Source organism: Sminthopsis crassicaudata, chromosome 3, assembly GCF_048593235.1.
Source record: "Sminthopsis crassicaudata isolate SCR6 chromosome 3, ASM4859323v1, whole genome shotgun sequence".
NCBI lineage: Eukaryota > Metazoa > Chordata > Mammalia > Dasyuromorphia > Dasyuridae > Sminthopsis > Sminthopsis crassicaudata.
In genome coordinates this window covers 276,311,861-276,339,030 of record NC_133619.1, presented here as the reverse complement: position 1 = coordinate 276,339,030, position 27,170 = coordinate 276,311,861, and the positions used below count along the sequence as shown (strand labels likewise).

Below are 27,170 nucleotides of genomic sequence, written 5' to 3'. Positions count from 1 at the left end.
TCAGAAAACCATTAAAAAACTACAGTGAGTCATTTGTCAAGCCTAGGTATGCATAGGAAGGAAGACAAAACAAGATCTTCAGACATTGGGGAACAGAATCAGGTTTGGAGCATTCTAGCATCTATGAAGGGGAAGTGGTACAAGGAGAAGTCTCAAATATAGACCTGGGTATTACCAGACCCATACCAAGGCACCATGACAAGAACAAAAGTCAAGTACTATCTTTCTTACCCTAATATAAGTTAGAGGTCCTGGATATGTGTTAAAAATGGAAAAAATTCAGAAGCAAGCAGCAGTAATGAGGCTCTCACCCCTCAGGAGAAGAGCAGAGTCTCAGTTTTAGTTTTTAGCCTAGTCTTCAGAAGGACAACCAAGATAGGAATCCCAGACCAAAGATGAGCTTACAAATGTTTCCAGAGCTTTCCAGCTGGCTAAAAGGGATGGAATCCAATAGCAGTCTACTCTTGCTCAGACTCAACTTCAGGTCAGGAACTTATGGAACTCATATGAAGGAAACAGCAATCAGACTTTGCCCTAGGTAGGGCCATTTTGGAAACAATGAATCTGGCAGATCCTCAGACTATGCCTGAAAATCTGGAATAACACAGCATTCAACACTATCAAGAGTGTAACAACAGGACTAGCCTAGATCTACCATCCAGATGCCCTGGCAGTAGGCTGGAAAAGACAAACATTAAAAAAAAAAAAACCCATTATAATGAGCTATTATAATGACAAGGATGTTCAAGACACAAAACAATCAGAAATAAACAAAAATTAACAAAATAGTTATTTAAATGTTTGTTTAAAACATTGGAAAATAAATTATAGAAAATAAATGCATAAAAAATATGGAAGAAAAACTTGGAGAGGGAATTAATAGCCAGAAGTATGAACTTTTGCCCAAGCAACAAATTCTCTAAAAATTAGAATGGGCCAATGACTCCATAAGACAGCAATTCATATTGAAAGAAAGTTTTAAAAACCTGTAAAAAAAAAAATGGAAGAAAATATAAGGTATCTTATAGCAAAAACAAGTGACATGGAAAACAAAATGAGAGAAAAAAATTTAAGAATCATTTGTCTATCAGAATACATAAACAAAAACCAACCAAAAAAAAGCTTATCCATAATATTTCAAGAAATCTTAAAGAGCAAAATAGAAATAGAGAAGAGAAATCTCTTCTGGAGAAATCTCCAGGAATATCATAGCCAAAATCTAGAGTTTTTAGGTCAAACAAATTTTATAATTCTATGGTTTTATGATTTTGTTTTACCTTATAAGTTATTTTCCCCAAAACTAAGAGACTGATATATATAATAAACATAATACTTTAAAGAAAAATCACACTGAAAGATACCAGAATTCAGGTTATTGTAATGATAGATCTTGATTCCTGGGCAACAATGATTAAACATTTTGTCTCTTTTCAAGAGTCAAGTGGTAGAACACAAATTTGAAATGTTACACATGTTATCAGAGATAACTGGTGTGTATGATTGTTAGGGCTAGGTGCAATTTGTTGGGAAGTGATAGTGATTTGTTTAATCAATAAAATATATTTTAAAAGTAATACTGCTGATTGTTATATCTCTACTTTCCCTTGTTAGCACCATGTCCTCATAAGCCTATCTGGGAAAACAGAAACCAGAAAGTTTAGGTTTACAAGATATCTTGTTTCATTGTTGAATAGATAATGATTCCTTGGTCTCCAGAAAGACTTTAAAAAAAAAAACTTCAGTTTGGAAATTGTGTTATTTTTATTGAAGAATTTGAAACCGCTTTATTGTGTATTCATCTATTGCATCATTACTTATTTGTTTATTTATTGCTTTGGCAATTGGGGTTAAGTGACACAACTAGGAAGTTAAGTGTCTGAGGCCACATTTGAACTCAGATCCTCCTGACTTCAGGGCTGGGGCTCTATTCACTGCACCACCTGGCTGCCCCCATTACTTAACTTTTTTTTTTTTTTTTACTTAATTGTTTTTAATTTATTTATTTTATTTATTTTTTTTTGTCAAATGTCAAGTGTATTTATAACACTTTTTTAAAAATTTTAATAGTTTTTATTTTCCAGATATATGCATGGGTAATTTTACAACATTGACAATTGCCAAACCTTTTGTTCCAATTTTCCCCTCCCCCCCATGGCATGTTGACCAATACATGTTAAATATGTTAAAGTATAAATTAAATACAATAGATGTATACATGTCCAAATAGTTGTTTTACTGTACAAAAAGAATCAGACTTTGAAATAGTGTACAATTAGCCTGTGAAGGAAATCAAAAATGCAGGAAGACAAAAAATAGAGGGATTGGGAATTTATGTAGTGGTTCATAGTCATCTCCCAGAGTTCTTTTGCTGGGTATAGCTGGTTCAGTTCATTACTGCTCTATTGGAACTGATTTAGTTCATCTCATTGTTGAAAATGGCCACACCTATTAGAATTGATCATCATAATTAGTATTATTGTTGAAGTATACAACGATCTCCTGGTCCTGATCATTTCACTCAGCATCAGTTCATGTAAGTCTCTCCAGGCCTTTCTGTAATCATCCTGCTGGTCATTACTTAATTCTTAAAAATGCACCTATCACACTCACTTTGGGCATATGTATAACAAATAACCGATGTCAAAGGACAGTTACAAAAGAGAAACTTGTAGTTTTTCCTTGACTAAAAGAATCCTTTGACTTAAGATTTTTAAATGTGTTTTTCAGGAAGATTTTTGGGAGAACCTTGGGCTGAAGAGCTCCTTCTCTCATTTTTCATCAGCATAATAGACTCTTCTTTATTACTTACTTAAAGGGCGTGGGATTGGGTGAGGAAGACTAACCAATAAAAGCTAAATTCTTAGAGTATACTCAATATATTCTGCTTATCGACAACCCATGTGAAAACTTGGTGAGCCTGGTTCAGAAAATGAATAACTAAGGAATCCTTCCTCCCATCCTAAATCCACTCTAAGTCAAAGAACATGCAGATATTCTCTGTTTCCATTTGGTTTATTGTTTAGTGATGAAAAACCTTTTTAATCAGCTATTGAGCTAAAATGTAACTGAGTATGCATACAAAAGGCTACAGAGAACTTTATATAAGAATTTCTGTAAGCTTCTAAGTGAAGGGAGAGGGTAGCAATGGCAGCAGAAGTGGCAATAGCATGAGTAACCTACTGACTATCTTATCTCCCCCACTGACCACCATACAGTCATGAACACGGTTTTTTTTCTGTTTCTTCTAGTCTCATTACATGGATTTTTTCCTGATGTGAGGTGAAAGTATCAGAGATTAAATGAAATGTGTTAAGATTTGGTAAAATCTGCAAAGTTGGGAGAACTAACAAAACTATCTTCAGTAACTGGATCTAGTAGCTGCAATAACTGAACCTAGTAAGAAACCAGTACTAAGGAAGAATCAGCTTGATCCAGTCCAGGAGTGAATCAATACAATATTTGAGAGACAATGTATCCTACAAGCAAGGGATTGATTGAGCTATCAGTTGGGTCACCCCCAGAAGTGAACCTGGTAGAGAATGTTCTCTACCCAACGACCAAGATGATGGAATGTGGTTTGGGAGGTTGTTTTACTTTGGTTTTTATTGTATTTTTCTCAGTAAATATCTCTTTGCAAATGCTAATATTAATTGGTTATACAAAATTGGAGAATTATGAACTGGTCAATGGTATATGCACAGATGTGTGGATATGAGGCTCACTCAGGGCACAAAACAGAGAGTCTGTTATTACAAAAAAATGGGAATGTCAAAAATCACTACTATGGGCAGGGCCACCCAATGAAGTATCATCAAACTGCAATGATTCACAACCTGCTAAACTGAAGATTCTTCCAGAAGATAGAAATCTGTCATCCCCACAAAGCCAATGTTGATGACGTGAGCAAGACCCACAGTGGTGACACAATAAGTTTTTTGTGATCCATATTCCCGGATGACATGTCAAAATACAACAACAAGCTGGTGAAGAGATTTCATGTTGGTGAAGGCTGCCCAATGACTGATCGTTTATTTGAGTTCTATCAGCTCTCCAGCAATGGATCTGTGGCAATTATTGTTATTTATGCTATTATGAACTAGGCTGAGGACCCACACCATACTAAGAAGTCCAAAGCTTCTGGCTTTTGTCTTATCAATGATATTGCACTGGACATCCTAAAATTGTTAAAGTACCAGCAGAGAGGACTATATATTGATTTTGATATTCACCATGGAGATGGTGTAGAAGAGGTTTTCTACACCACAGATCAAGTCAAAAAAAAAATACTTCCCCAGGACCTACTAGACATTGGGGTTGGCAAAGGCAAAGACTACACTGTCAACTACCTGCTTGGAGATGGGATTAATGGCAAATCTTAGGAGATCATCTTTAAGGTATAGATGCCCAAGATAATGCAGTCCTTTGTTATGTTTCAATTACAGACATTCTTTCCTGTTAGGTGAATGAGTATCAGAGATTCAATGAACCAAATTACTATGTTGTAAGATCTGAAAGGTTGGAAGAACCACTAAATATTAAGCAACTAGATTCAGTAGCTGTTAACAGCTGGGTCTGGGGGAAGCCATATTAAGAGGGATTACTTGACCTAATACAGCTGTCTTTGCAGACCAGTGCAAGAGTCTTGCAGTGTGGTCTATTTGGATACCCAATTAGACTGTTTCAACATTATAACCATTTGCCATGTTGAGGGTGTGGAGTTTTTCAACCACTTCAATCTATCCATGCAGATGCTAGGAGGGGGGTGACCCATCTTCACACCATCTTCAATTAAGTCAAGGTGCTTATCATAGGAGATAGCCAAGATCTTGGATACAGAGATCCCCATTGTAGGGATCCCTATAATGACTGCTTTGAATTCTTTGGACCATATTTCAAATTTCATCTCAACTCATATAATATGACAAACCAAAATTCCCATGAGTATTGCATCAGAGACTTTTTAAGAACCTATGGATATTGTCACATGCCCCTAGTGTCCAAAGGCAGCCTATTCTGAGGATGGAATGCAGGGGGACAATGGAGAAGAAGAGGAGGAAGATTCTGAGAAATGAATTTCCATGTATTCTTCAGACAAGAGAATTGTCTGCAAGAAGTACTTTTCAGACTTCAATGAAAATGGGGAGAGTGGTGGAAAGGACTCATCCAACTTCAAGGAGAAAAACCAAGATCCAGAGGATGAAAAAAAAAAAAAGCAAACAAGAGAAGGCAAAGGAGAAGAAACCTGAAGTAGTGAAGAAGACTACCAAAGCAAGTAAGTTTCTTAGAACTAGCTGCCCACTTCCCTGTTTCTTTCTCCCACACACACTTAGAGTCTATATGTTCTATATGTCTCTCTATATATTTATATGTGTGTATGTATATATATATATATATATATATATATATATATATATATATATATATATATATATATACATATATAATAGAACACACTCTATAACATAGAGACTAAGAGTTCTACTGTTGGCTGCTTGAGCCAATACCCCTTGCCTTCAGTACACCTGAACCCTGAACAGGTAAATCCATTTCTCCCCTCCTTATACTTAATTTCAAACTCACCCTCCTGCCTAATTTTCTCTCTTTGTTTTCAAGAGCTGGGAACAGTTTTTTTCTTGGTGGGTTATTTCAGGACACACTGACCTAATGGATTAGGTCAGCTTACATAGGGCAGGAGGATTGGACAGTCTGTCTCCCAAATTCCCCTTTCTTCTCTCTCTGTGGGTCTTTTTGTTCCATCATTTAAAATTTGAAATTCAGTAAAATTTTTGCAAGAATGATAAGTGGGGTGTGTGTGTGTGTGTGTGTGTGTGTGTGTGTGCGTGTGCACGCCCGCGCATGTGTGCTGTCTGCCCATCTTCCTCAAATGGTTCCTGTGGAAAGAGAGGTACTAAGCCACCAGACTAGACTTTAATAAGTCCTGGAGAGGAATAACCCTCCCTGTTCTTAGATTCAGAGATGCTCAGAAATGGGAGGTGCTATGCCTTGTTCCAATAGTTGTTATTGTTTTACCTCTCTCCTTCTCTCTCTGTCTCTGTCTCTCTGTCTCTCTGTCTCTCTGTCTCTCTCTCTCTCTCTCTCTCTCTCTCTCTCTTTCTGTGTGTGTGTGTGTGTGTGTCTGTCTGTCTCTCTTTGTCTCTCTCTCTGTCTCTGTCTCTCTCTCTCTGTCTGTCTCTGTCTCTCTCTCTCTTTCTGTGTGTGTGTGTGTGTGTCTGTCTGTCTGTCTCTCTTTGTCTCTCTCTCTGTCTCTGTCTCTCTCTCTCTGTCTGTCTCTGTCTCTCTCTCTCTTTCTGTGTGTGTGTGTGTGTGTCTCTGTCTCTCTTTGTCTCTCTCTCTGTCTCTGTCTCTCTCTCTCTGTCTGTCTCTGTCTCTCTGTCTCTCTCTCTCTCTCTTTTTCAGGACCACCATGTTCTCCTTCACCTCAGCAGACTGAGCTCTTTTACAGTTTATAAACCGATGGTCATTTCCCTTTTACTCTGGGATAGGCACCTACTAGTGTCCACTGGGCATGCATGTGAGTACAAATCACTGAACTTAACAATGAATGCAACTCAATAAACACTTATAATATCTGTTATGTACAAGACATTGTGCTATGTACGATAGATTCAATGTGGACCTTATTCCAAAGGAGAGAAAGACAAACACATAAGTTCAGTTCAACAAATATTAACCACCTACTATATGCAAGGACACAAGGGAGAATGAGTTAAGTTTGTAGTAAACAGAGAGCAATTTGGTCCTTTTCCCATTGCTCCAGCTCAATAAATATAGTCATAGAAAGAAAAAAGCAGATAGAAGTAAAGAGATAGTAGGTGCTGATGCAAGGACAGCCAGATGGCACAGTGGGTAAGAGAGAGCCACAGGCTTGGAACAGGAAGATGCATCTTCCCAAATTCAAATCCAGCCTCAGATATTTAACTAGTTGTATGCTCCTACCAAATCACTTCTCTACTTGCCTCAGTTTTTCCAACTATAAAAGGAGCTGGAGAAGGAAATGGCAAACCACTCCAGTGTCTTTGGCCAAGAAAACCCCAAATGGGGTCACAAACAGTTGGACATGACTGAACGACAAGATGCTGATGAAGTGTCTATTCCTATCCCTTTACTAAGTATAAAAAAGTTTCTCTGATTAAATGGACAGAGAAGTGTGGCATTGGCTAGCTGATGATTGGCCAAGTCCCTGGAGGCTTTTAAAAAGCTAAGCTTGCCAAGCCTTGGAAACAGTTCAAGGAGCAGAAGCAGCATTTGAGGCAGGAAGCATCTGTGTGGAGACAATCAACCTGCATCTGTACCAGAGACAAGTGGACTGGAGGGGAAATTGGAGAGGAGGAGGAGGGAGAGAAAGGAGCATTTCTCTCTGTTTGTTACTCTTATCTAAGAAAGTTACCTAGAGACACCAAGAATTAAGTGGCTTGCTGATGGACATACAGCTGGGAAGGAGAGAACATTTGCAATCAGGTCTCCCTGACTCCAAAGATAGGTCTATCAGCCCCCTACCCCTATGCTGCTTCTCCATGTTGACTTACATAAATCCCAAAAGGTGTTTTTTCTTTCCTTCCCAACCTAACTACCTTAAAATGTATTGTTACTATTCTTACTAAAAAAAAAACAAAAACAAAAACAAAAACAAAAACAAAAAAAACACAGCTGGGTTATCGCAGAGGCTAAAGGGATTGTGACTCCCTATTCTGTCCTCAAGCATGGAGGTGAGCCAGGTTCAGTCCTGGCTAGCCTGCCTTTAATGAGAAAGGTTAAACTCCCTGTTCTCACCCTTGGCAACTTATTAAGTCTCTCACCCTGGCAACCACTGGGGACTATTTTACTTATAGTTCACATCTAAAGTCTCCCAGAGATGAGGAGAGGAGTGAAAAAATGTTCTTAATATATGAATCAGGTATGGAGATGGTAATTTATTCCCAAACATAAAAGGAATGTTTAACATGGGACACTCAAAAGCATTCATTAACAGAACTTGACTTATTTTAACTACTGATCTAATCTGCTAGAAGGCTGACCTCATCAAAAAGTACTTTAATTAGGCAATTACATTTCACTTCAGGACTGCATTGTCCAAACCACTCCCAGTACCTGTCTACTGGTAAAATGGTGGGCTCGAGCCAGTTTTGCTGTCGGTGCCCTGATGTAGATGCAGAAACTTCCTTACTGTCAGCTTCCACCCTTTTGATGGACACTGGTATTATCACATTAGAAAATCTTTAAAACCCCAGTTACTTCCAAAACTGATCCATCCATTGTAATAGTGCAGCTCATCACTCACTCTATAAAGATAAAAGAGGCAAAGATATCCAATGGCCAAACCTATCCCCCTCCATGAGCTGGACACAGTCATCATGAGTCTGAATGGGCTCTTTGTCACCAAACAGTTCAACCTTCTCAGCAACAAATCACAAATGGATCACACAAGTTTCCACATAGTCACCTAGAACAAGAATGAGAACTAAGCATGCTCTTGAGTTGGGAGGAGAGCAAAAGGAAGGCTCCTACTAAATAGTCACCACCATCATCTTCTTCTTCATTGTCATCATCATCACTTCAAATTCTCTAACATAGATCATTTGATATAAATATACATATATTTTTACTTTATATTGGTTTTATAGATACATATCCTCAGAACCAACACTTTGATCAAGGTTTAGGGAAAGTTTTTTTAAAATTCTTTAATAAGACTATTTTAAATCTGTGACTTTAAAAAATTTGAAAATCTCTGGTCTGGATGACAATGTTTCTACTTTTACTTCCCAAGAAGTAGGAGACTAGAGAGAGATCTCCAAAAGAAAGATTATAAATTATAAATTTCTGATCTACCCCTGGATTTCAACCTACTTTCTGATCTTAAAAGAAAAAAAGAAAAAAAAAAAAAAAAACCTCAGCCAGCCCACGTGGGTTACTCAGAAAAAAAAAAGATAAGAGCTTATTGACAGGATCCTGCATGCAGGCCCCTTATTCACACCGCTTCAAAGACAAACACTCTTTCAGTTTGTCGATTTGTTTTAGTCCTTGCCGAATCTGCAACTCTGTGGCCTTGACTCTAAAAATAAATCTCCTGCAATAATGACTAGACTATTGCAGAAGACAAGACACCAAGAGAAAAGGACAAAGGGAGGCCAAACGTAGGGGATGCACAAGGGAAACCAAATACCCAAACAGGGAGAAGCTGACAGGAAATATCACTCACTATTTTCTTGGTACCAATAGCAACTGAACATTTTAAAAGGAAATTGTTGTTCTTTCTCTCCCCCAATAAGGGAAGAAAGAGACCTAAAGCAGTTTACTGCATCCAAACCTTTCTCTGAAATGGAAGATAATGGTTGTCTTGCTGTTTGTTCTCAAATCACCTAACCTTTTTTTTTTTTTAAACTTTTTTTTTTTGATTGTTTATCTCAAGCACCTATTTGGCTGTCTGGTGAGTCTATGGACCTATTCCTAAAATAATGTTTTTAAATGAATGAAATAAAGTATGCAAAAAATTAAAATTGCAGAATTAATTGAATTAAAATAGTTATTAATGGGCAGCTAGGTGGTACAGTGGGAGAGGAGTGGAGAAAACATCAATCTGAAGTCAGACTCATCTTCTTGAGTTCAAATCTGATTTCAGATCTGATACTTGCTGTGTGACTCTGGGCAAGTCATTTAATCCTGTTTGCCTCAATTTCCTCTCTGTAAAATGAGCTGGACATAGAAATGGAAAACCACTCCAGTATCTTTATCAAGAAACTATAGCAAATTAGGCCACAGAAAGTCAGACATTACTGGAACAATTCAAAAAAGGTGGTATAGTGGATAAAATACTGAGCTTGGAAGCCCTCAAGTTCTAGATATATGACCCTGGGCAAGTCACTTAATCCTGTTTGCCTCAGTTTCTCTTCTGCAAAATGAGCTATAAACAGAAAGGACAAACCACTGACTGAATAACAACAACAAAATTATTAATATATATATTTTTAAAAACAAGTTCATAGGCCCAAGGTAAAAAGACCCTAGAATCCAAACAAATTTCCAGGGAAAAGTCCCTTCCACATTGCAACTTTCCTCATTGCAGTTTTGGTTTTGATATATCCAAGAATGGCATAAGAAATTAAATGGGAATTTTGAGGGATTTTTATAGAAGACAGATTACACTGAAAAAGTTTAGAAACTCAGAAATGCATAAAATACATATATAGTAGTATAAAATATCAACATATTTTATCTTTTAATACTATAATAATTTCAGATTTCTTCTCTAGTATGAATGGAGGGCCAAAAATTTTTGCATGGATTTTCCAGATCTTGGGAATTTTACATCCCTGAACCACTCATGTAGAAGGGATAACTGTAATTGTACTTAATCATGTTGAAGTCATTCCTAGCAAGAAGTAATTTTTTTTTCCTTAGGATGCTCATGAAGTTCTTTAAACTGTACATAGTATTTTTGAGGGGGTGAGGGATACTCTAACAGCGATGGGGTTCCCAGGCCAGGGAAAGAATTCGCTGTCCCAATCTCCAAGAAAGGTTTTTGGCAAAATGGGTTTATTATATGGAGAAGTTCCCTCTGTGGGCCAAATCCTGATTAGGAATTAGCAAAGGTTTGGATACACAGCCTTGATTTTTATTTAGCCTTCTATGGCCTGGGGTTAGGGAGCAATCTCCAGATGAATTGAGGGACTAATCAATAATGGGAGGTAATTATGCCCCAGGCCAAGATCTCCAAATGAATTGCAGGTGGGGAATATTGTGGGAGTTTCCCTAGGGAATGAAGTAGGAGGGTGGGGATGCTCCCAAAGGCTGGGAGGGGTAAGATTTGGAGTTTTTCCAACCCAGGTCCACCCCCACTCCCCAAAGATCTTCGAGACACAGTTCCTATTGCACCAGTATGCTGCAGTTGCTATCTGAACAGAGGATAGGCACACAACATTTGGCAGGAACCTGGTTACAGGTATTTGTGGTCAGATAATTTTTTTTATTTTTCTTTACTTCCATCCACACTTTTTAAGTCCATACTTTTTTTTCTCCTTTCATTCTTTGATTTTTTTTTTAAATGTAAAATATTTCCCTGTCAACCCTTCTTTATGTGACTGAATTTCATGGCCTCCACAATGTAGTTTTGATCCATGAGGATACCACCCTTTCATTTCTCCTCCCCTCACAGTGTCTTTTCTATAGATCAACTCCTCCTTACTTTGTCCCATTAGTTCTAAGAATGGCTGCATCTTTTCTTCTTTTCTGCCTGGGAGGTCATAAACTGTGTTATTTAGTGAGGGTGCTAGCTCTCCTTCCTCATTCCTGTGACTGAAACAGGTGAAAAGTCACTCTATTGTTTGGAGGCCAGCATGTGACAAATAGTCTTTGCTGCTATTCACCTGAATTCTAAATAGTCGCTGTCAGTCTTAATTGACTATAAAATGTACAAATGTGAATGATAAGGAAAAACAAAGCTGTGCTCGGATTTTATCAAATTTATTGGTACCGTGCCTTAAAATCAATTTAATTGGTAAATTATTCATAGGGGATAGCAACTATTACAGAGTTATGGCTACTCAAACCTATTTTTTAAAGATTACACTAATTTTTTTTTAAATCCCAGTAAAGTTCTAAATGCTGATACTTGGGATAGTATGCAAACCTCAAACCAGAAAGTGCATGCTCTTATATTAGATATTAGGAGAATGGCTAATGTTCACATGAACAGCAGCAATAAGACAAGTCATATTCAAAAGGAAAAACTAGCACAATTCCTGAAGCCATTAGATAGAGGTATAAATAATAGATCTTGAGTGTTGATATGGGTAAAATTAAGCATATAAGTTAAAAATGACCATCAAAGCAGTCATCCTAAATTTAAAAAAATTCTTTTGGACTACATATGATTTCATTAGTAAAGGAAACTCAATCTACTAATATTGATTGGCAACTGCTCTACAATTTATCATCTTTGAGAAGCTTTGGGTCCTGAGAGGTTAAGTGACTTGCCCAGGGTCACAAATCAATCAATTAATCAATAAACATTGATTAAGTGTCTATTATCTGCTAGGCACTATGCTAAGTTTGGGCTATAAAAACAAAATAAAAATGTCCTTGGTCCTCAAGAAGCTCATAGTCTAATAGGACAGACAACATGCATGCAGATAATATAAATAGATATTTTGTTGTTATTACTATTCATCATTTTTAACTATGTCTGATTCTTCCTGACTCCTTTTGGGATTTTCTTAGCAAAAATATTGGAGTAGTTTTCCATTTCCTTCTCTAGCTCATTTGACAGATGAGGAAATTGAGGCAAACAAGATAAAGTGATTTACCCAGAGTCACACAGCTAATAAATGTCAGAGAATGAATTTGAACTCAGGAAGGAGTCTTCCTGACTCCAAGCCAGCACTCTATCCACTGTGCCACCTAATTGTTCTCTATCTCTCGCTTTCTCTCTCTCTCTACCTACCTCCCCATTCCCATTCCCCTACCCAAACACACACACAGCCATAGATTGATAGATTGATAGATAGATAGATACATAGATACATAGATACATAGACAGACAGACAGACAGGTAGATAAATATATACATGTATATATGATGAGAGTTAGGAAGGGGGAACCCCTTTTGAGTTGGCGCAAAGATAGTCTCGTTATGGTGCAGAGTCCCCTGTAAAAGGAATTTACAGGCCCAAAAACCTAGATTGATAAAAAGGTTTTTTGTAGGGATTTAGAAGTAAAGTTAAAGGTAGAAAGACACCAGGGCCAGAGGTGGTTGCTGGGCGGGCAGGAACCCTTACATGGCAGAAGGATACCATGTTTGGGGGACAGGGCTCCTGCAAAGAGAGAGCTCAAGTTTGGCTCTTTTATACTTAAAAGGGCTTGTGGGTGGTATCCCAAGTTGGCTCAGATCCAGTGGGGGCTGGGACAGCCCAGTGACCAGGATTTGTAAATCAAAGGTCAGCCATGGGGGGGGGGGGGGATTCTTAAAGGGACCTCAACCCCCATCATGATGAATGTACTTATGTATGTATATATAAGGGAGGAGAGATATAAATTCTACTATTCAGTTAATATAGTCACCAAGATGATGTTTTTATGTATTTTTTTAAATGGTCACCAGATCTTTTTTATCAAGTATAAAACCCTTTGATTGGGAAGGGAATGGTGAAGTTGGCTGACCAAGCAAGCTCACCATAATTAGGGATTGTAAAAGATAGGGAAGACTTTAAATATCTGGATGATTTTCAGTAGTTCCAGAACTATGTGAAAGTTCTATTACAAAAGAGAAAAGACTTCTAGGCCATGAAAAAATCAGAAGGTGCTACATATATATCCTATACATATGTCTTACTATCACTTGGACTGTAAGTTTGAACTCACTCTTCCTCTGGATATTATATGTATTTATGAGAAAATGTACTCCAGGCTTTGGGAAGGAGGGAGAAAATTGGTTTTGTCAATAATTCCTACTTGCCACCTTAGTAAATGTCTTTGCTAAAAATCATATGTAACATTCTATAAAGTGCCTTAAGGTTTGCAAAATCTTTTATATTTTATTTGTCCTGATAAAAGCTAAAGAAATGATTACACTATCCAAAGTATCATATTTATTCAGTTTTTGAGAAATGTCTAGAATTCTAGAGTTTTGAAATGAATGAAGAAGTCACTCTCAATTATTGATATAAATAGAGGTTACACAGATTATCAATGGAGAGACATTCTTATAATATTGAGATAGATAATGCCAGCCTTTGGTGCATCATGAAGGGGAGCCAATATTCATGGACTCCTGACCTTAAAGCAACAAAAAAATGGGGAAAGTTTCAGGTCCTGAGACTTGGATTATGCTAGAAAATAAGAAAGGACTGTGACAAAAGCAATTCACAGAATATGATAAAGAGAGAGGCTGTGGAAGATAATAAAGATAGCTAATAATAGTTAACATTCATATAGTGCTTATTATGTGCTAAGTGCTTTGCAATAGTTTCACTTGATTTTCAGAAATATCTCCATTTAACAGATGAAAAAACTGAGAAAGACATAGGTAAGTGATTTGCCAAGGTTTTCACAGTTTGCAAGTAATATCCTATTTGAATTCAGGTCTTTCTTACTCCAGACTTGATCCATGGCCCATCTAATTGCCCATTAGCAATGCTGTTACCTGAGGATTGATGATCAAATATTCAATCCTATCATGCTACTAAATAATGTAAACTACAGATGGGGAAGATTGTTTTCTTTTTAATACATTTTAATTAAAATATGGGAATTTTTTTTTTAAAACTTGAACACGGAAATTATATCACTATTTGGGTTTTTCTAAAAGGCCAGTAGTTTGCTTTAACTGAGGCCTTTCATGCTGATTTATAACCATTTATAACCATACTGTTTTCTGAATATGTGATGACCCTGTACTCATTTTAATCACAAGCTACTAAAATATATTTTGTTTGCTTGTTTTTACATTTAATGTACATATATAAAATATATACGTACATTAAATATACATATTTTAGTAGCTCATGGCCAAAATGAGTATGGGTTGGGTTTGTATATGCATATTAGGCTATGTTGGTCATACAATGGCATAATTTTAAATATGGAACCAAAAGAAGCACTTCAAAGAGGTAGCAATAAACCCCCCCCCACCCCCAACAAGTCCAGGGAGTCAGTATAATTCTGATGTCTGTTGAGACATTCATGATCTGGTTCTCTTTCCCAAAGTCAGACGATTCTTTCTCCCCATCAGGGTTTTAGAATATCCTAAAGGGTTTGTGAAGGCTTCTTCTCTACTGAATTCAACTTAAATCCCTACCAGCTCTGCTCCTTTCATTTCACCAATGAGTCAGTGACAAATGCCTTAGTTCCATTTAACCATTTAGCATCAATTACCTTTTACAAAAGGAAGCTAGGTGATAAAGTGAATGGAGCCCAGGGCTTATAGTTAGGAGGACTGGAGTTCAAAGGTAAGTCATTAGCTGGTAAGTCACTTAACCCTGTTTACCTCTGTTTCTCTATCTGTAAAATGCACTAAAGAAGGAAATGGTTAATCCCTCCTGCATCTTTATCAAGAAAACCCCAAATGGAGTCGAGAAGAGTAGAATATGATGAAACAACTACAACAAGCTGTTACAAAAGGATATTTACTTCAAAAATATAGAACAAGATTTGCAATAACAAATAGGTAAATTCTTCTCCCCCAACATCTGGGAGGAAAGGGAAGATTACACTCTTCTATGTCACTTCAATCTCTAGGAAAAGTCAGCTCAAAACCTGGATTGGTCTTTATATGACATTCACATTGGTTCATGTCCAAATTTGGCACTGCTGTTTTATGGATTCTCTCAGCTTTCACTGGCCTAGTTCTGGAAGATCAGTCCCAAAGGTTCTTCCTTCCTTATTGGGACATAGATGTTACACTGCTTATAAAAACCTAACCTGGACTCTAATTCCTGAATTACAATTATTTCAAACTTATAAAACTCACAAGGTCAGATTCCATTCCTGTCTCCTAAACATAAAAAGAACAAATATACAGGCCAAAAACCAAGATCTATTTCTCCTGGACATTTAGGGGAAGGAGGGGAGAGGAGGGAAGAAGGAATGGGGAAGGATAGAGAAGACCCTAACTTTTTTTTCCTCATAGATTTCTCTTACCAGAGGATATGACTGAAAGGGTCACAACATCAGAACTAAACAAAGTGGAATGGCCAAAGATCTAGACTGAAGCAATTTTGAATGACCTCATCGAAGATCAAAGAGTCTTCTATCAACTGAATGTCTAAGCATTCTTCATAGTTTCTTCAAGGAATTTCCTTGACACATCATCAAAACTCTAGGAAGGAAGTTCCTAAATGAGAGTCACAATCTGAAATTTCAACAGACTCCTGTTAGATTGGGAAACGATAGCCAAATTTTGCCCTCTATGGTATCTTGTGAGGCCCCTTTTTTCAATTTGATACTAATTATACTATCCCTCAGTAAAAGTCTAGAGCCAGAATGGATGGAATGGGCAGGAAATATCACAAGAATATGGGCAGAAGATTTGGAGATTTCCATGCTATATACAATCCTATTTGTCTAAGTCCAGCCTTCACTACAGAGCAGTGGAGTTTACCAGAACAAGTGTCATAGAACCTCAACCCTAAATCTCATGGCCTGAATCTCATGGAACACAAGTTTGTATACAAGACAAAATGCAGTAGGTACTTGGGTGACCCAAACATCCCCATAGTTTCCATGTCAAGAAGATCCCAGACACATCTCTAGGATTCTGGGGGAAAAGAGGTGGACCAGAGGAAAGGGAGGACAGGCATAATAGGGCATGGACAACTTGAAAAATCCTGAGAAGTGGAAGGTACAGAAACTATATAGAAACCAACTTCTTCAGGATCCCGTGAACTCCTGCTACCTTCTGCCAACTATGATTCCAAGTGTGTTAGCTTCCCCACCCATCCCCCCAAGGATGAATTTAGTACCAGGGAGAGTAGATAGAGGCAGTTGGAATCACCTGTCAATGGATAGTTCATGCTCTTTTCTTATGTCCACTCTGTATTCCAAAGCTAGAGATCACATCACAAAAGTCTATTCAATATAATTCCACAAGCATCTATTGAATGCCATCTGCTAAGCATTGAGGAAAAAGACAAAAATGAAGACATCCCTATCTTCAGTGACCTTAATTCTACTGGCAAAAAACAATATGTAAAGAATTTTCTTTTTGGTTTTCTTTTTTTTCCCCTGGGGGAGAAGAAGTAAAGAGAGGAAAAAGAAAGACAGAAAGAAAGAAAAGATGGTCATTCAAATATTTTTAATAGAGAGAAAAGACATAATACAACCTCCATTCCTGTTACAAACACTAGAAAACATAGAGGGGAAATGGATCCTTTGTAATATAAGTAATATCTTTTTTAAAAATAAGTCAGCATTATCTATGAGGGGAATAAACTAGAGGTCTTTCCAATCAGATTTGGGATAAAACAATAGGTTCTTTATTACTATTACTATTCAAAGTAATGCTAGAAATGCTAGCTATAGCATTAAAACAAGAAAAAAGAAGTTGAAGGAACAAGCATAGGCAAAGAAAAAACAAAATTATGACTTTTTACAAATGATTTGATGATATTCTTAGAGAACCCTAGAGAATCAACTAAAAAACAAACTAAACAATAAGAAATTTCAGCAGTCACAGGAGATAAATCCACATAAATTATTAACATTTCTAAATATTAACAAATCCAACATAGAGAAATTTCATTTAAAATAACTATCAAAAAGGTAAAATACTTGGAAGTCTACTTACTAATACATAATTGTATAAACATAACTATAAAACATTCTATGTAAATATAGATCTATATAAGTGGAGAAATATTCATTGCTTGTGAGTATACTGCACCAGTGTATTTTAAATGACATTACTTAAACTAATTCACTTATTCAGTTCCTCCCAAACTACCAAAGAATTGCTTTGTAGAGTCAGGAAAAAAAAATTAAACCACAAAATTCATCTAGAAGAACAAAATTCATCTAGAATGGAAATAATTTTTTTAAAGTGGCAAGGAAAAGGGCCTAGTATTCAGACTAGAAAGCAATAATTATCAATAGAATTTAGTACTTGATAAGAAATGAGTTGATTAGTGAACAGATTAGAGACACAACATATAAGTAAATTAGCATAATAGCCTAAAATCTTATTAAGATTTCATCTATTGGGAAAAGAACTCACTATTAAAAAATTGGGAAAACTGGAAAGCAAACTGGCTTATACTAGATATATACCAATATTTCACATCTTTTTCCACGAAATTGGATATATGACTTAAGACATAAAGGATGGCATGAAGAAATCAGAAGAGCAAGGAAGAAATTATTATGACCAAACATGAAAAAGTGAATGTCCTACAAGATGAAATAGATAATTATTACATAAAATTTAAAAATATATGTACAAACAAAATCAATGCAACTAAAATTGAAAGAATAGGCAAATGCAGGAAGTTTGTCTCATAAAGATTTCATTTTTAATATGTATAGGGAATTTATAAGAGTAAGAGCCACTCCCCAAATTGCAGATGGTCAAAAAATTTGAACAATTTTTAGAGAAAGAAGACTAAGCCAAATGAAGAAATGCTTTAAATAATAAGTAGAGAAATGCAAATTTAAACAACTCATACTCAGATTGGCAAAATTAGGGGGAAAAGAAAATTATAAATGCTGAAGGAGCTATGGAAAAAAATAGGCACATTAATATGCTGTTGGTAGAGCTGTGACAGCCAATATAGAAAACAATTTAGAACTATGCCCCAAAAAGATATTAAACTGTGCACACCATCTGAACCACTGATACCACTAATAGGTATGTTCATCAAAGAAAGAGGAAAAGGAACCACACTTACAAAAATATTTATAGATGTCTTTTTATGATTTCAAAGAATTAGAAAAGGAATACCCATCCATTGAAGAATGGATGAACAAGCTAAGGTATATGAATGTAATGTTAAACTATTGTGCTATAAGAAATGATGAAATGAATGGTTTTAGAGGAACCTAGAAAGGCTTAATATATAGAGTCTTTTGGTCAGAAAAATCTGAGTTCAAATCCAGCCTCAGATACTTAGCAGCAATGTGAAACTGGACAAGTCAATTTTATCTCTATCTTCCTCAGTTGTCTTTACAGGAAAATGGGGCTAATAAAAGCACCTATATCCCAGATGCTCATGAGATTAAATGAGAATAATTGTAAAGGACTTAGCAAATGTTTGTAATGGGATTTTTCCCCCTTATTTTCTAATATGAGGAGAGGGAGAAAAGGTGTAAAGGCAAGAAGATGAATTTTCATTTTTTGATGCCTTTAAAAAAATTTTAAAAATAAAATGGAGAAGAAAGAACAGAAGGAATGACAGACAAGCAGAACAGCTTTTAAAATTACAGGCTTATATTTTTACATCCTTATAAAGAAGAGCAATCTGTACATAATAGAGACCTACAGTTTCATATACAAAAACTCTTTTTCCATTGTACTATGTATATGCAAATACCCATTCTGTTTGATGTTGGTAAATTCAGAATAAAAATAAAATTAATTTCTAAAGTACATAGATAAGTATATACAATAATAGATAAGTCGTCCTTTACTGAGTTTGTTTCTTAAATTTTTTTTTTTTGTTTTTTTTTCTCTGAGGTTGGAGTTAGTGACCTGCCTAGGGTCACACATCTAGGAAATGTTAAGTGTCTGAGACCAAATTTGAACTCCAGTCCTCCTGAATTCAAGGCTGGTGCTCTATCCACTGTGCCACCTAGCTGCCCCATTTCTTAAATGTTAAACAAAACTAGATTGTGTGAATAAGTAAAAGGCATACTGAACTTGAAGTCAGGAGAAAATTGAATTTAAATCCTAGTTTTATGATTTACTAGCTAAGTAACTTTTGGCAAATCACTTTCCTCTTTACAATTTCAAGATCCTTATTTCTAAAATAAAGGGACTGGTCCATAGGTTCCCTTTTAAATCTAAAGTCTGTGAATCTATGATTAAAAAAAAAACAAAAAAAACAAAACCCATATTCCAGAGCTTGGGGAAAAGGGAGGATAAAAGAGCAAAGGCATATGTATTTTTACTTACTCAAGATTTTGAGATGGAAATTTATTGATTATTTAGTTCAGTCTCCTTCATATTTCATATGAGGAACCCAGAGTGGTAAAATAATATATTCATTGTCACACATAAGTAATTTTGTTGTTATTTTGTTCTTCAGGTTTTTTTCAGTCATAACTCCATTTGGGATTTTCTTGGTAAAAATAATTAAATATTTTGCCATTTCTTTTTCCAACTCATTTTTACAGATGAGAAAAAGGAGGTAAAGTGACTTACACAGGGTCATCCTGATGTTATATAACTGTATCTCTCTGATCTTTGCCAAGAGTGGGCCACCTGGCTTGCGGAAATTCCTAAAAATGATCCTCACCCATCTGACTCTCCCAACTCTGAGAAAGCTACCCAGTCCCCATGGGAATCTCCCACTTCTCAATTGATCTGGGAATCACTTTGGACTGGGAAACAATCACCACCTGTTATTGATTTGGAAATTAGCCCCTAACCATAGAAGGCTAATAAAAAACAAGATTCTGTACCCAAATCTTTGCTAGCCACCCCAGCCTTAGTCAAGCTGTGGGACCCCAGTGCATTCCCCCATAAACGCCAAAACCCAGTAAAGGCAGAGGCAGAGGGATTGCAAGCACTGATTGAGAAATTTCTTAAGCACAAACTTTTAGCATTGGCTAAAGATTTAAGGGATTTGGAGCTGTCTCTTCCAGTATGTGGATATCTTGATCTGCAGCCCCAACCAACAGGCTTCCTTAGTCACAGACATAAAAACTCTTAATTTTCTGGCCTCTAGGGGCTACAGGGCCTCTTTATCCAAAGTCCACATTACCTACCAGTATGTCAAATATTTGGGACATAACCTAATCCCCTTTCAAGGTCCCGATCAGGCCAAAGCTTTTAAGATCCTGAAAGCCAAACTGACCTTCAGGGCAGAAGCCCTTTTAATTTAAGAAGCCTCTAAACTCATCATAGGGCATCATCCTAGGGTGCCATGGGGCAACTCCCCATCAGACTATTTTAGAAGCCAGAGGCATCAGTGGCTTGCTGGTGAGAGGCTTGCCAGGTATCAGGCTCTCTTGCTAGATACCCCCAACCTGACTCTCTGGTGTGTCACATCCTTAACCCTGCCACCCTGCTCCCTTGCAACACTCAGTCAGGAGACATCATTCAGAATCATGAAGAAGCTTTAGATTGTCTACTCCAGCCGACCTGACTTGAGGGACATTCCTCTTGACAACCCGGATTCGGAGTAGTTTACAAATGGGTCAAGTTTTCTTGAAAATGGGGGGAGAAGGGGGAAAGCAGATTATTCTGTGTGACCCTCAATGGCACCCTGGAAGCTAAGTCATTGCCTCCTAGGACCTCTGTCCAGAAGGCCGAACTCATTGCTCGCTCTAGAGCTTTGGAACTGGGGAAGGGAACTGACTCCAAATATGCTTTTCATATTTTGCATGCTCATGGGGCTATATGGAAAGAAAGGGGACTTTTGACAGCAACAAACTCTTCTATTAAATATGTAGGAGAAATTCTACAGCTATTGCAAGTTGTCCACAAACCCATAGAGGTTTCAGTCATATTTTGTAAAGGACACGAGAAGGGAGATTCACTTCAGGCCGAGGGGAATAGGTTTGCAGATTCAGCTCCTAAAGCTGCTGCCCATTCACCCCTGACTATGGCACCTTTAATCCCCCAGCTCCCTGATTCTTACACCCCTTCCTATGGCTCACAGGAAAGACCTTGCAGAAGAAAGGGGATACATCCTTTCTCCTTCTGGCTGGTTTCAAACACCCTCAGGCCAACTTTTAATCCCAGAGGCAAGTCAGTGGGAATTTATTTTTGTTCTTCATCAGGCTACCCACTTGGGAAGAAATGCTCTTCAAATCCTGGTGAAATGCATTTTTACTGGTCACAAGCTGGGAGAAACAATAAAGCAGGTCTGCCAGGCCTGCCCAGTTTGTGCCCAAGTAAATCTGAAGGAGCTGTTAGACCTCCCCCTCTCCAGAAGCCTCTTCAGAAAAGGGGCACATACCCAGGGGAAAATTGGCAAATAATCTCTCTCTCTCTCTCTCTCTCTCTCTCTCTCTCTCTCTCTCTCTCTCTCTCTCTCTCTCTCTCTCTCTCTGTTCTTGGAGCTCCCATTCCTCCCTTCCTTTTGGGAGATTTCAGTGAGGTGGCCTGAGGCAATTTGCATAACCCAGATCCGCTGCCCCAAAGGAAGACAGATGAAAAGAAATTGGAAGATAGATGAAAGGAACCCAGACAGCTTCACCAAATCTCAAAAGCTTCAATACAAATGCTGATACAAGCAGGAGGCTACCATGCCAGCACACCAGGTTAAGGAAAAGGGCAGATCCACCATAAGTCAAAGAGAAATGTAAAAGAGCAACCTGTATGAGTCATCTAATAAAAAAGGTGTTCCCACACCCCACTAAGAGATCTTTTGTGTATGTGGAGGGTGGAGTTGTGGCTCCCAGGTGTGTAACAACAAAAGGTTTGAAAGGGCAAGTACACTCTGGCTCAAAATAAGGTGAAAAAGTTTATTCTTTCAGCCAGTACTCCCTAGTAATTATTCCACAGAGTTGTTGCTTGAAAGGGGTCAGCTAGCATCATTTTCTGGAGAGCTGCTCACTAAAGAACAATGTAATATAGAGCACTGATATGAAGGAATGAACCTTGGCCTTCCTCTTAATGGCCCTTCACTGAGAAGGAAATAATCACTTATTAAACCCTTACCCTATATGCCAAATACTCTATCAAGTGCTTTTACAAATATTGTCTCATTTGAGCTATGCCATCCCTGGTAAGGTAATAATGGGCATATTATTATACCCATCTTACAACTGGGAAAATTGAGGCAGACAGTAAGTGATTTGGCCAGGATTACACCTCAATTAAGTGGAAGTCTACCTTGAAGTCCAGGGCTCTTCCACCTCACTGCTCTTCCAGGGTAAAGCTAATAGTTTAAGGACGGTACAGGTCCTTAGGGTAAAGTAGTGCCCTGAGAGAACTCTTGACTGGTGTCAGATGGTAGTTTTGTTTTTTTCTATGTCCTTTACTGTGTAACTAAAACTATTCTAAGTTTTTGAAGGCTTGTATGTCTGAGAAATTGCAAAGGGAGCTGGTGGTTGCCCTGGGGAATGAAGACAAGATACTTGGCTTTTACCCGGGTAACAGCAACAAGTCTGATAGATGAAAGAAACCCAATGTGTACATGAATCCTTCATGTCAGGAGTGAACCTCTATATGAGTTTTAATTGGAACCCCCATAATTGTATATTTTCCACGGCCTCTCAAAACTGCAAAGGGCAGTATAAAAAATAAAACAACTTATCCAAAATTCTGACAAACTTAATGACAGAATCTAGATTAGCGCCCAGGTTTGCAGATGCCAAAATTAGTATTCTTTCAACACTGTGTCATTTTCCTTCAGAAAACCCTCCAGAATTTCCCCCTACACTTAGTTTTTAGATAGAAAAGGAAAAATACAAAGAAATAAAGTTGATATTCAGAATTTGGTATTTAAAAAAAGCTCGGAGGTTGTGTTTTAGAGTCATTGCAAATGAGGACGATTCTTCTTTACTTTCTGCAACTTCCCCCAAATCTCTGTATAACAGGAACTGTTCAGTCATCACACCTTGGACTTGGCAAGGACCTCAGTCATCAACATTCCTTTGTGTTCATTAGACCACATTCAATAAAGGAGATGACTACATTTTTTTTTTAGGTTTGTGAAAAATTTCAACAAGTACGCTTTTATAAATAATTCTGCTTTTACATAACCTCCCTCTCCCTAACCTCTACCAATCCTCCTTTGTAACAAAAAAGTATACTGTTGAACAAAATACATTAACATAAGCAAAATATGTTCTATACTTCACCTATGGTCTGCCATATCGCTCCCAAGAGGAAAAAATGCTTTACCACAAAGGCTTAGAAGTCAAGATTGGTCAATATATTAGTCACAGTTTTAAAGCCTTTGAAGCTGTTTCACTTTATTTTTATATTATTAATTACATTAGTATTTTGGTATCAATTATTTTATATTTCCTTTATTATTGAAATCACTATGTATATTGTTTTTTTCTGGTCTTACTTTACGCTGTATCAGTACATGTAAGTCTTCCCAAATTTCTCCAAATTCGTCAGTCATAATTTCTTATGGAACAAGAATAGAATGAGTACATTGCAGAAAGATTTTCAACAATTATGATTAAAACAAAAAGAGCTCTCTGCTTATCAAAATTCCATAAACCAGAATAGCCCATGGCATTTCACGAAATCATTGAAATAGGCTCAGGGACGTTTTTCTAAACTCATCTCCTTCTCCTTCTGGCTGGTCTGTGCTGTTGCTTATAATGCATTTCTCACTGTTTTTCACTATTTAGATTCTTTCATATATCCAAAACCAAGTATATGCTCTGGCCTTAAATATCTATTCCTCCTTCTGACTTTGTTATTTCTGGGAATGGCCCTATAGCCTATCTACCATATGTACAGACACTGCCTTTTTGGTTCTTCCTTATATCTCACTTCTCATTCCCAGTAAGTTAGCAAATCTTACTGATTTCATGGCTTCAGTGTATTTCACATCTGTTGTCCCTTCCTCTGTATCCTATGCTCATCAACTTATTACAGCCTCCCTGGACTATTTCAATCACCTCCCAAAATGTCTTCCCTCTTCTATTCTGTTCTCCAATCCCATCTATCCAAATTCTATATCATTGCCAGATTAATTTTCTTCATGTACATATCTATTCAGGTCATCACCCTGGCCAAACTTTTAGGAGCTCCTAAAAGTTTTTTGGAAAACTTCCTTCTTACACATAAGGAAAGTTCAAAATCCTTTGTCAATTACTTAAGGGCTTCACCAACATAGGAACTGCATATTTTTCCAGTTTTTTTTCTCTAATATTGTAGCAGAGAAACACCACTCCTGGCAGATGAGGGCATACAGTGGCTCTGCTTTTCCATGTTCTGTATCCAGCCATTGCAGTTTGTATTGGATTCATTGACTTTAATGAAATGAATTGGGCTCCATACTGTCACATTCATAGGTTCACTGAACTCCCACCCAAGCACCCCAGGAATATTGTCTTCTTTTGACTCAAGTCCAGGGCCTGCCCTCTCCCCCTAAAAAAGAAAAAGAGGAATTCTATGTGCAATATAAATTGTTCATGGGACAGACAGTTTATTCTTATCAAAAAAAAAAAAAAAAGAATGTTAAAAATAGAATCACAGAGCACATTAACAAAATGGTTTAAACAGGATTCAGTAACTTAATTTACAAAGACTGGTACAATTATGTAGGGTACTGATCATAGATCCTCGTCAAAACATAGGCCCTCTTCTTTTCTCCCTCTATACTATTTCACTTAGTGATCTCATCAGCTCCTGTGGATTCAATTATCATCTCTATACTGATGATGTTCAAATCTACTTATCCAGCCCTAACCTCTCTGCTGACCCTGAGTCTTATATCTCCAAATGTCTATTGGACATTTTGAATTAGATAGTAGAATAAAATTCCTGTAGACATATTACATTCAAAGTGTCCAAAACTGTACTCATTATCTTTTCCCCTAATCTATTTCCTTTCCTAATTTTCCTATTGATCCTCCAATTCACTCTTTGCAACAAAGGTATCATCCTTGTCTCTCTGTCTCTGTCTCTCTCTGTATCAATCTCTATCTCTCTGTCTCTCTGTCTCTTTCTGTCTCTGTCTGTGTGTGTCTCTCTGTCTTTCTCTTTCTCTTCATTTCTGTCTCTGTCTTTGTCTCTCTGACTCTTTGTTTCTGTCTCTATGTCTTTCTTTTTCTCTCTCTCTGTCTCTCTTTCTCTGTGTCTTTCACTTTCCCTCCAGATCTCTGTCTCTCTTTGTCTTTGTCTTTCTAACTGTTTCTCTGTTTCTATCTCCGTGTCTTTCTATCTGTGTGTCTTTATCCTTTGCTGTCTTTCTCTTTCCCTCCATTTCTTTGCCTCGTCTTTATCTTTGTCTCTTTGACTCTGTTTCCCTGTCTTGCCTCTGTGTCTTTCTCTTTCTTTCTCTCTGTCTCTCTTTCTGTCTCTGTCTCTCTGTGTGTCTTTCTCTCTGTCTTTTTCTTTCCCTCCATCTCTCTATCTTTATCTCTTTAACTGTTTCTCTATCTCTGTCTCTGTTTTTCTGTCTTGCTTCCTGTCTCTGTCTATCTCTCTGTGTCTTTCTCTTTGTTTGTCTTTCTCTTTCCTTCCATCTCTCTCTCTGTCTTTGTCTTTGTATCTCTGATATCTCTGTCTTTCTCTTTCCTGCTATCTTTCTTTCTCTCTGTCTTTGTCTCTCTGACTGTTTCTCTATCTGTGTCTCTCTCTGTGTGTCTCTTTTTCTGTCTCTGTCTCTGTGTGTCTCTCTTTGTCTCTCCATCTCTTTGTCTTTGTCTCTTGATTGTTTCTCTCTCTCTCTCTCTCTCTCTCTCTCTCTCTCTCTCTCTCTCTCTCTCTCTCTCTCTCTCTCTTTCTCCTTCTCTGTCTCTTTCTCTCTATATGTCTCCAACTCTCTCATCTACCCCCATATCCAATCTGTTGCCAAGAATTGATTCACTTTACCTTTATTTAACATTGCTTGAATTACCCTTTCTCTTCTCTAATATGTGCCACACATTAGTATAGGGTCTCATCAATTCACCCCTGGATTATTGAAATAGCTTGCTGGTTGTTCTACGTGCCACAAATCTCTCCCAATCTATCTTCCATTCAGCTATCAAAATGATCTTCCTAAAGCACAGGTCTGACTTTGTCAGTCCCATACTCAGTAAATACCAGTGTCTCCTTATCACCTCCAGGATAAAATGTAAAATTCTCTGTTTGGTATTCAGAGCCTTTTATAACTTCCACCCCACATATACTTCCATCTTTCCAATCCATGTTTCCAAACACCCTACATACATATTGTGCAGTACACTGACACTGGTCTACTTCTTGTTCCTTCAATAAGACATTCCATCTCCCAATTCCATGTATTTTCTCTGCTTGCCCCTACACCTGGAATGCTCTCCCTTCTTATTTCCTTCAAGTCTAACTAAAATTCCACCTTTTACAGGAAGCCTTTCCCAATGCCCCTTAATTCTAGTCACTCCCCTCTGTCATTTCTTATTTATCTTGTATATGGCTTGTTTCCACACAATCGTTTACATGTTTTCTCTCTATTAGATTGCAAGCAAGAATTGTCTTGCCTTTCTCTGTAGGCCCAGAACTTAGCACAGCACCTGGCATATAGCATTCACTTAATAAATATTTATTAGTACTAACTATAAAGCAGTTTTGCAATATTTCTAATTAGCTACTTTACATTTTATTCCAGCTAGGCATTGTCTGATCAGCTCTGTTGATAAAATGGATTGGGATTGGCCTTTTTGCTGGTAGTGGCCAAAATCTCTGATACAGAAAATTCACCTGCCATCTGCTACTATCATTCTGTTAAACACCAGAATACCAGTGAACACTGATGCTGGGACTGCCACAGATCCCCAGACCTTTCAAAAATTAAAAGTCTACCTGAACACTTCCATAATAATTGAGACATGTTGTTCAACAAACA

At 37.3% G+C, this 27,170-nt stretch overlaps 2 pseudogenes; both read left to right on the top strand.

Moving 5' to 3' along the window:
- Positions 1-3,253: 3,253 nt before the first annotated feature.
- LOC141562028 (histone deacetylase 1 pseudogene) lies at positions 3,254-4,463 on the top strand (annotated as a pseudogene).
- Positions 4,464-4,496: 33 nt separating this feature from the next.
- The window catches only part of LOC141562027 (histone deacetylase 1 pseudogene), a 155,546-nt pseudogene continuing 132,872 nt past the window's right edge, over positions 4,497-27,170 (top strand).